The sequence below is a fragment of the Limanda limanda genome, chromosome 9 (genome assembly GCF_963576545.1).
Source record: "Limanda limanda chromosome 9, fLimLim1.1, whole genome shotgun sequence".
Lineage (NCBI taxonomy): Eukaryota > Metazoa > Chordata > Actinopteri > Pleuronectiformes > Pleuronectidae > Limanda > Limanda limanda.
In genome coordinates, this window is record NC_083644.1 from 970,842 (window position 1) to 979,090 (window position 8,249).

The following is an 8,249-nucleotide window of genomic DNA, read 5'->3' on the forward strand; positions in this document are numbered from 1 at the left end:
CTGAACTCTTAACAATAAAGATAGGAGTAGTTTTAGCTAGATATTATGCTTAGTACAAATGATTTTATAATAACCTTTTCCTCTCCTAATGTTTAATCTACAAATTATAAATGTGTGCGTCATATTGATGGTCAGTCTCACAGCTGTCTGATAAAGTCCTGGAGGTCAGACAGAGCGACTCTGTTGACTTCAATTCTGTTTCGTTGCTTTGGTTTCGAGGATCCGAATGTTTACACTGTCAGGTTTGTTTTGATGAAGCTGAAACATAATAATCTTTTCTCCAATTGTAAACACCTTTGGCCGACATTGCATCTGCGGGTTCAAGGATTTTCTTGAAGTAAGCAGGTTGCCTAGCAACTATAGCGTCATTGGGAGTGTCTCCCTGTTCACTTCCGTATTCCAAAAGCCAGGAGGATGGATTACGCCTGCGCACTTCGGAGGAGGAGGAGAAACAAAGATCTACTGTTATAAAATAGACAGACGCCGGATGTTCATGGCGCTCTGATACAACTAATGTACTGGAAGCCCATTGCTTTGCTATATATAACATAGATATAATATAATATAGATAACCTGTTCATTGTTTCCTTAATAAATACTTTGATTGAGCAGACTGAGTTCATCTTCTCTTAAAGGATAAAAGAACACGTTTTAACAACCAGTTCACGGACGTCACTGGGACCAGCTCACGTTGGGTCTGTTTCCCCAGTTGAAGGCAGTTCTGTGGATTATCCACTTGGCAGCAGTGGAACCAGTTTGAAACCTAGAGGAGCAACACCATCGTGCAGTCGGAGGAATGTCCCGTGTCCACACTGCTTCACACACGGGTTTGGTCTCCACCTCCTCCTGAGGACAACTCTCTCTCTTCAGCTTCAGCTTGTAACTTGTATTTAGATGAAACCTTCTGCTGCTGTGAACTCTGACCGTGACCCAGGTTCATTTCATCTAAACATTACAATCAAGATAAATGTAGTTCACTGTTTGTATTTTAAAGATGTGAAGATCACAACCTAACTTCAATTCACTCCCCCTGGTGGCTGGCTGCAGTATTGGTCACTTCAAGGTCAAGGGTTTGGTTTTTCCTGTAAGTTTGAATAAGTTATTTGATATTATAAATACTTCATGATCGACAGCTGAGGCTGACTTGTGATTGGTTGAGCTTGTGTAACAGCTTCATACTGCGGCCCCCCCCATCTTCATGTGCAGTCTAGTGTTGACGTGTGGAGCAGCCATCTTGGATGAGGTTGAGGTTCTCGTCACAAATCGGACTTCAGGTGGCGTTCGAGTTTCTGACTGGGAACTCTGACATGCTTCCAAGCTCATATGGAAGGCAGCAAGAGATTACAGGTTTGTGCCACTGGGGGGCGCTAGTGTCGCCTGTGGCCTGAAGGAGAACGAAGTCGAAGGGCACAACTCAAAAGTTATTTTTCACTTTCTAATTTGTCTCCGACTCAATCAACATCCCGGTGTTAGTGTGACTCTACAGGTGATGAATCGTAGCAGAGGCAGAAATGTAAGAGAAATGAAAAGTGTCTGGATGAATAACAGCAAACACACGGTGAGTGGGACGATGTCCTCCAGGGGTTGAGGGACCCTGGAGGACTCGTCCAGGACCAAGTGACCCAGGACTCGTCCAGAGACCAAGTGACCCAGGACTCGTCCAGAGACCAAGTGACCCAGGACTCGTCCAGAGACCAAGTGACCCAGGACTCGTCCAGAGACCAAGTGACCCTGGAGGACTCGTCCAGGGACCAAGTGACCCTGGAGGACTCGTCCCTCAGCCGGCAGCTCGGAGCCGATAGAGACGCAGCGACTCGAGTGTTAGCCTGTCAGCGAGCCCCCGACCTTTATGAGTTTGACCCCTGACCGGAGCTGGAGGCCTGGAGGAGGAGAATTCACAGAGTTCAGAGCAGACTTTGACCCGGGGGACTTTTCATTAAGAGAAGTGTTAAGAGAGAAGCTCTCCTCTGGACCAGAACCACGGACAGACCTCCTGTCCTGCCCACCCGCCAGGTCCGGTTACAGCCGGTCCCAGCCGCGCTCGGGCAGCGGCCGAGCAGCGGAGCCTTATCGGCGACTATGAGATCCAGATGTGCTCAGTGAACCTCTGGAATCACAGGAGGGAGAGACGGCTTCCAGCTTTAATTGGGAAAACAGGAGGAAGCATCAATTTTACTGCTTTAATAAGTCCGAGCTCCGCTGCTCGTCCAGCGCAGCCAGAGAGTGGCCAGAACATGTGCTTCTCATTAGCTCAACCAGTACCTTCACATGCACATGAGAACAAAACACACACACACACACACACACACACACACACACACACACACACTGGTAGGAACATGGAGGATCCTTTACGGGCGAAGAGAGAGATCCCATTAAATGTTCAAAACCCTCGTAGAGAGTTGGTGCAGCTCAGAGCAGAAAGAGGAGGGGGGGGGGGGGCTGTTAAGTATTAACTAGGCTGTTTGGGGGGGGGGGGGTGTAGTGGGAGAGCTACACTCCAATTACACCCCAGCCTGATTTAAAACCGCCCAACCTTCGTAAAATTACACCGGCACACATGAAGACGCCTCGGTCCTCATTCGTCTCTGCAGTGAAACGACAGCCTGAGAGGAAATGAAGCTGCAAGTCATCTACGGATTTTTATTAAATAAAAGATTCATCTTTAAAATATCAGTAAAAAATGCTAGTCACAATTTCCCAGATTCCAAAATGACGTCTTCAAATTATTTATTTATTATTACAAGGTTCTTACTTTCAAAAAATTAAGTAATCGTTGAGTTAACAACAAAGATTTTAGTTTGGTGAAAACTGAACTGTTCAAGCTTCAGAATGAATTTAATAAAAAACAACGCAGGCACATAAACAGGAAGCTCTTTTATTCTGAACTATATTGTGTTTCATCTTCACTGAACTTAAACACATTGAACGTCTCAGAAGCTTCGACCTCACGATGAACTGATTCGATTATTTAAGTTCCAGCAAACGGACTAATTGTTTATTCTCTGAATTAAAGAAGGGGTTTCCTGGTCCCGGCTGCGTCGAGCGGCGACTGATCAAGTGGGGGGGGGGTGATGATGACGAGCAAAGACTTTCATCTTATCGCTGGGGGTCGTGACCCCCGGTCGGCTGGATGGACGCCAGGCGCTCGGCCTCCTGATAGCAGCGAGTGTCAGTTGAAAGGAGGCCGGTGATTAATGGCGCCTCGGCTCTCACACAGGAGAGCTCTGCAGCGTCGGAGCCCGGAGCCGGCCTGATGCTTCAGTGTTCACGTGTAGTATGAGTGTGTTGTGCCCCCCCCCCCTCCATCCCCCCCCCCCCACTCCTCCAGCTCCCCCCGGCCGGCTCCAACAAAAACAACATTTGTGCAGAGGCGCTGGCGTGTTATTTTAACAAATATATGATATTAATTATGCTGTTACCCGAGTCCGCCCCCCCACCGAGAGGCCCTTGGTGGAGATGCTTCTGACGGTGTCACATGACCCCGCGGACAGGACAGCTTTCAGGAAGTCCCGTGTCTAATGGCCAGCGGCGGTCTGGGCGGCGTGGACGAGCTGCACCTGCACACACGCCTCAGGAACAACACGCTGCTCACATGACGCGACGCAGGAGCCGACACGTTCGGTTCAGGTCATAAACACGGAGTAAACACATCTGCAGAAGCAAACACACGAGGAGCGTGTGACCGAGGCCGTGAAGCCGCTCGGAGGCCGAGGCTGACGAGGCGGCGCCCGGCGGCAGGAAGCAGGAAGCAGGAAGCAGGAAGCAGACGCGGCTCAGAGCCTGATGCTCAAACCGGTTCCACTACCAGTCAACTGGGTCGTGCTCTTCTCTTATGACACTGCAGAGTTAAGATTTCAATTAATAATCACATGTTTTTCTACCAAGCTCTTTTTATTTGACTACAAAACTCAGATCTGACGTCTGTCAATAAATCCCAGAGGAAATGTTGTTATCTTTTTCTGAAGGAGGAAAAGTGATTTATGTGCTTTTAAAAATTAATTGATAATTGGATTGGCTGTGTATGAACGTGTTTACATAAAACACAAAACCAGATTATGTAAATAATTAACTTTCTTATTGATACAGATTTTTACACTTGAGCAGAATAAAAACATTTGTACATTGATTGATTTTTCATGGTTCTGTTAAAAGATCAAAATGTTTCCAGTCATTTATTTGAATTAATAAGTTTAATGAAAATTCTGGAATTGTCAAAAAAAAGTTTTGTGCTGAATTATGTATATTTTTTAAAATGTAAATTTAATTGATTTAAATTTGCTTCATAATTAACAAATGTTTAGATTAAATAAAACATTTTTGGGGCCTTTGGTTGTCTGGTTATAATTTTCATTTATTTATTGTTATATTTATTATATACAGTTACACAGTGACAACACTGCATATATATAATTTATTGAACTTACACAATTTAACTTATTATTCACAGTAATAATGTGGGGATCATTTCTACACAGTTTTTAATCTGTTAATTATTTATTTTATGTCTCACTGTGTCGTTAACGACGACTGTTAAATTCACACATTCATATTCCTGTTTTATTCACATTTGATGTCGAACTATTGTTTGAAAATAAAATGTGTAAAACTGATTTCACTTGACTTGATATGAAGAAGTGAGAAATCATGTGAAGTTCAGACTCAGAACATCTGAATCCAGATCCTCCAGCACGGAGCAGCTTCCTGTGAGCGACAGGCAGGTGGAGGTGTTGAGCTGATCACACACACACAACTGGACCCTCACAACACAACACAACACAACACAACACAACACTGTGAGTGTCCGTCTGTCCGTCACACTGCTGCTGGTGAACACGGCTGTTTTCTTCTTCTGTGGTCTCCCGCAGCCAGCCCTCGTGCTCTGGTGGCTCCCAGTTAAAACGGCTCTCAGTGCTACTGTGTGTGAAGCAGAACCAGTCACACCATCACAAACCAGACCTCGGCCTAATCAACTGCAGCCTGCGTCAATTACCGCTGACATCTCCCCTCTATTAGCAGCAGAGAAAATAAACCCTTCAAACCCAGTGGAAGTCGGATTCAGACCCAGTCACATGTTTGTGAGTAAATACGAGTCGGTGAGAAACGCTGTCGTGACTCCAGCTCGTAGAAACGTCTTCGGCCTCCTGGAGACTGATGTTCTCTCATGGGTCAAGGTGTTGAGATGTCTCTGTTCCCGCTGGACTCCAGCCTGAGGGGCTCTGAACCCCCTGAAGGCCTCTTCAATCTGAATCAAAGATACAACCAGAGGGAAACACGGAGATAAAACCAGTTCCCAGCGGCGTCTGGCTCTGATCAGGACCCACAGACGCACTGGGATTGGAACCAGGTGGAGCCGGATCAGGAGAAAGTTCCTGGACCAGCGCTGAGGGACACGTGGCCCAAAGCGGAGCCACTCAATCTGTTTTAATTGAAATTTGATAAACAGTTTCTTCAGGTTTTCTGCAGATATTTGTCAGAGAGAAGTTGTTTTACAGAACAGAAACAATTTCAATATTAAAGAAGAGACGTCTCATCAGCTGATTGATTCTCCTGCTGGAGACAGAGATGGAAAATAATCCAAATCAATCCAATTTAAAACAGTGAGTTAAACTTAGTTAGATCAATATATCAACAGTGGGATTTTATCTGCTTTTGTTTGTTTGTGGAAATTAACAAAAATCTACTGCTCAGATTTCCATGGACCTTGATAACAGGAGGCTGCTCCAGAATGAATCTGCTTCTATAACAAATATGGCAAATCATCTCTGAATGGAGCCTCTATCGTAACTTGTGAGTTTTAGAAGTTACTTTCTCTTTATCTTTGTGAGACTGTTATTTCTATTTAATTTAATTTTATACTTGTATTCATGCTTTTTTAAATGGATGTGTATGTTTATATGTATAATAGTTTTTTATTCGTGTAGTTTGTCTGGTTTTAAATGTCTATATTTCTTGTCGTGGAGGCGATGGAACGACCTCTGAGTAAAGATGTTTGGAAAAGTGCTACAAGTTAATATCAAATAATATTTTTCCCTTTTACAGTTTAATGATACTTACTTACATTTAAAATGTGTTTTATGTGGCTGTAGGATTATTATCACAATTATTATTATATTAAATATTCTGTACGTCTTGTGTAAAAACATGTTTAAATCCACAGACACTTCCCTGATTCTGTGTAAATGTCTGATTGAAGTGTGTGTGACTGTTGAAGCTGAAGAGGTTAAACCAACGAGTGGAGTCAGTGAAGCAGAGTTTACTCTCAGCTCCGATTCAACAGCCGAGCCAGATTCAATTAGAGCGACAGGAACCGGCCGCGTTACTAATTACTAACGGAATTTAAAAACCTCGGATGACTATAAATTCAGTTTATGCTGCAAGAATATGGTAGTTTCTGTATTTTCATCTTTTATCAGCAAAACACAACAATATATATAATATATAATAATATAAACAGATGTTGTTCATTACAAAAAAACCTGAGCACTGACTTCAACTCCTTCATTTAGAGTTTTCAGAGCCGGAAACAAGCTTCTTCTTCTTCTTCTTCTTCTTCTTCTTCTTCTTCTTCTTCTTCTTCTTCTTCTTCTTCTTCTTCTTCTTCTTCTTCTTCTTCTCTGCTGCTGCAGCTCATCCTGCCCGAGGTCACAGCTCCTCAGCTCGACTCCATCCTGTGTGTGTGTGTGTGTGTGTGTGTGTGACCCGGCCGTGCAACAGGGAGCATCCAGAGGAGAGAGAGGAAAACACTTCCATTTACCCCAAAGTGGATTTCTCTAAACTTAATTCATGTTTGGAATGTCAGCTCGGAGCCGTCATCAGAACGACCCCGAGCCTCGGCCCCGAGAAGCTTCTCAAAGCAAACTGTCAAAGTCAAAACACGTTCCGTCAAACGGTGAATCCCGGTCCGACCCGTAATCAGGCTTCACAATCCAAAGAGCAGAACACGGAGATGGAGACGAGCCAGGAAGCAGATCAGTTTCCAGACGCTCGTCCTCCCGCGGCCTGAATCAGCCCTGACAGACGTTTATGTGTTATTCCAGCGAGAGCTAATTTGAGTGTTTCCGAAGCCCCAGGTGGAAAGAGAAGCTTCAGAGGAAGGTGAGGAGCCAGAGGCCGAGCGAGCGCCGGGCCTCAGGAGGAACCGGAGGCTGCGGCTCGGTCAATTCATCAACTCACTATTCTACTTTATTTGTTTGGTGTTAAAGCTTCTTATTTTAATTTGTTAGAATTTTTTAATTTATCTTACAAATATGATTCCTGGTCTTATCACCTACTTTGATTTTCTTCGTGATGGTTGGGAGAAAAATTACTGAAAGATGGAGTAACAATTATTTTCTTTTCCATAGTACTTGTATGTTTATTTTACACTTAATTAAATTAAATCTACTTTCCAAATCAAGGACATTAAAACGTCATATTTATCATGATCTGCGTTTGTTCCACAGTCAATAAAGATCGACGTCTCCTCTTCCTCCCAGAAACAAACCCGTGATGTCTCTGAGATGAGCGACGCCATCTTGTGCGTCCGGAGCCGGAGTGTGTAGCCGCTGTGCGATGGAACCAACGTGTTGTGAGTCTGTCTCATCCCTCAACACTTGAACTAACATGGAGGAGGTGGGAATGATGATCTGTATTGCAGCCAGCCACCAGGGGGCGATCCAGATGATTCACCTTTGGGATCTGTCGTCCGTCTGATGCACAAGAATATAAACTACAGGCCAGATGTATGTGGACACACTTTTAACTTCTTCTTTACAGAAGGAAACAATCACATAAGAACAGATTCTCCCATAATGCACCTGCACGAGGACGCTTCTCCATCCAGGGTGGAGGAACTCGACAGAATCCTGATCCCAACCATCAACACCTCTAGGAGGAATAGGATAAAAAACATATCATTACACAGGTAGATGATGTTGTTTCCAGGTCCACAAATCAGCTCACCCTGCATGTGAGATAGAGAGGCCGAGCGTGGAAGTTGATCTAAAGAAGCGGGGGGGAATGCGATGAGGTCGGCGGCTCCTGAGGATCCTGAGCTATGGGTGCTGCTCAGCGTAAAGACGTCCGTCCCAGAGGTCGTCTCGTCTTTCCTCGCCGACCTCAGGCCTCCGGGTTCACACCAGCATTCGTCTCTTATCACCGGCGCCGCGGCTGATGCAGCGCGACAGGGAGAGCGAGCTGACGGCGCTGCATGACAGATACAAATGAAGCGGCGCCATCACATGAAGGCGGCTCCGTGCTGTTGTTGG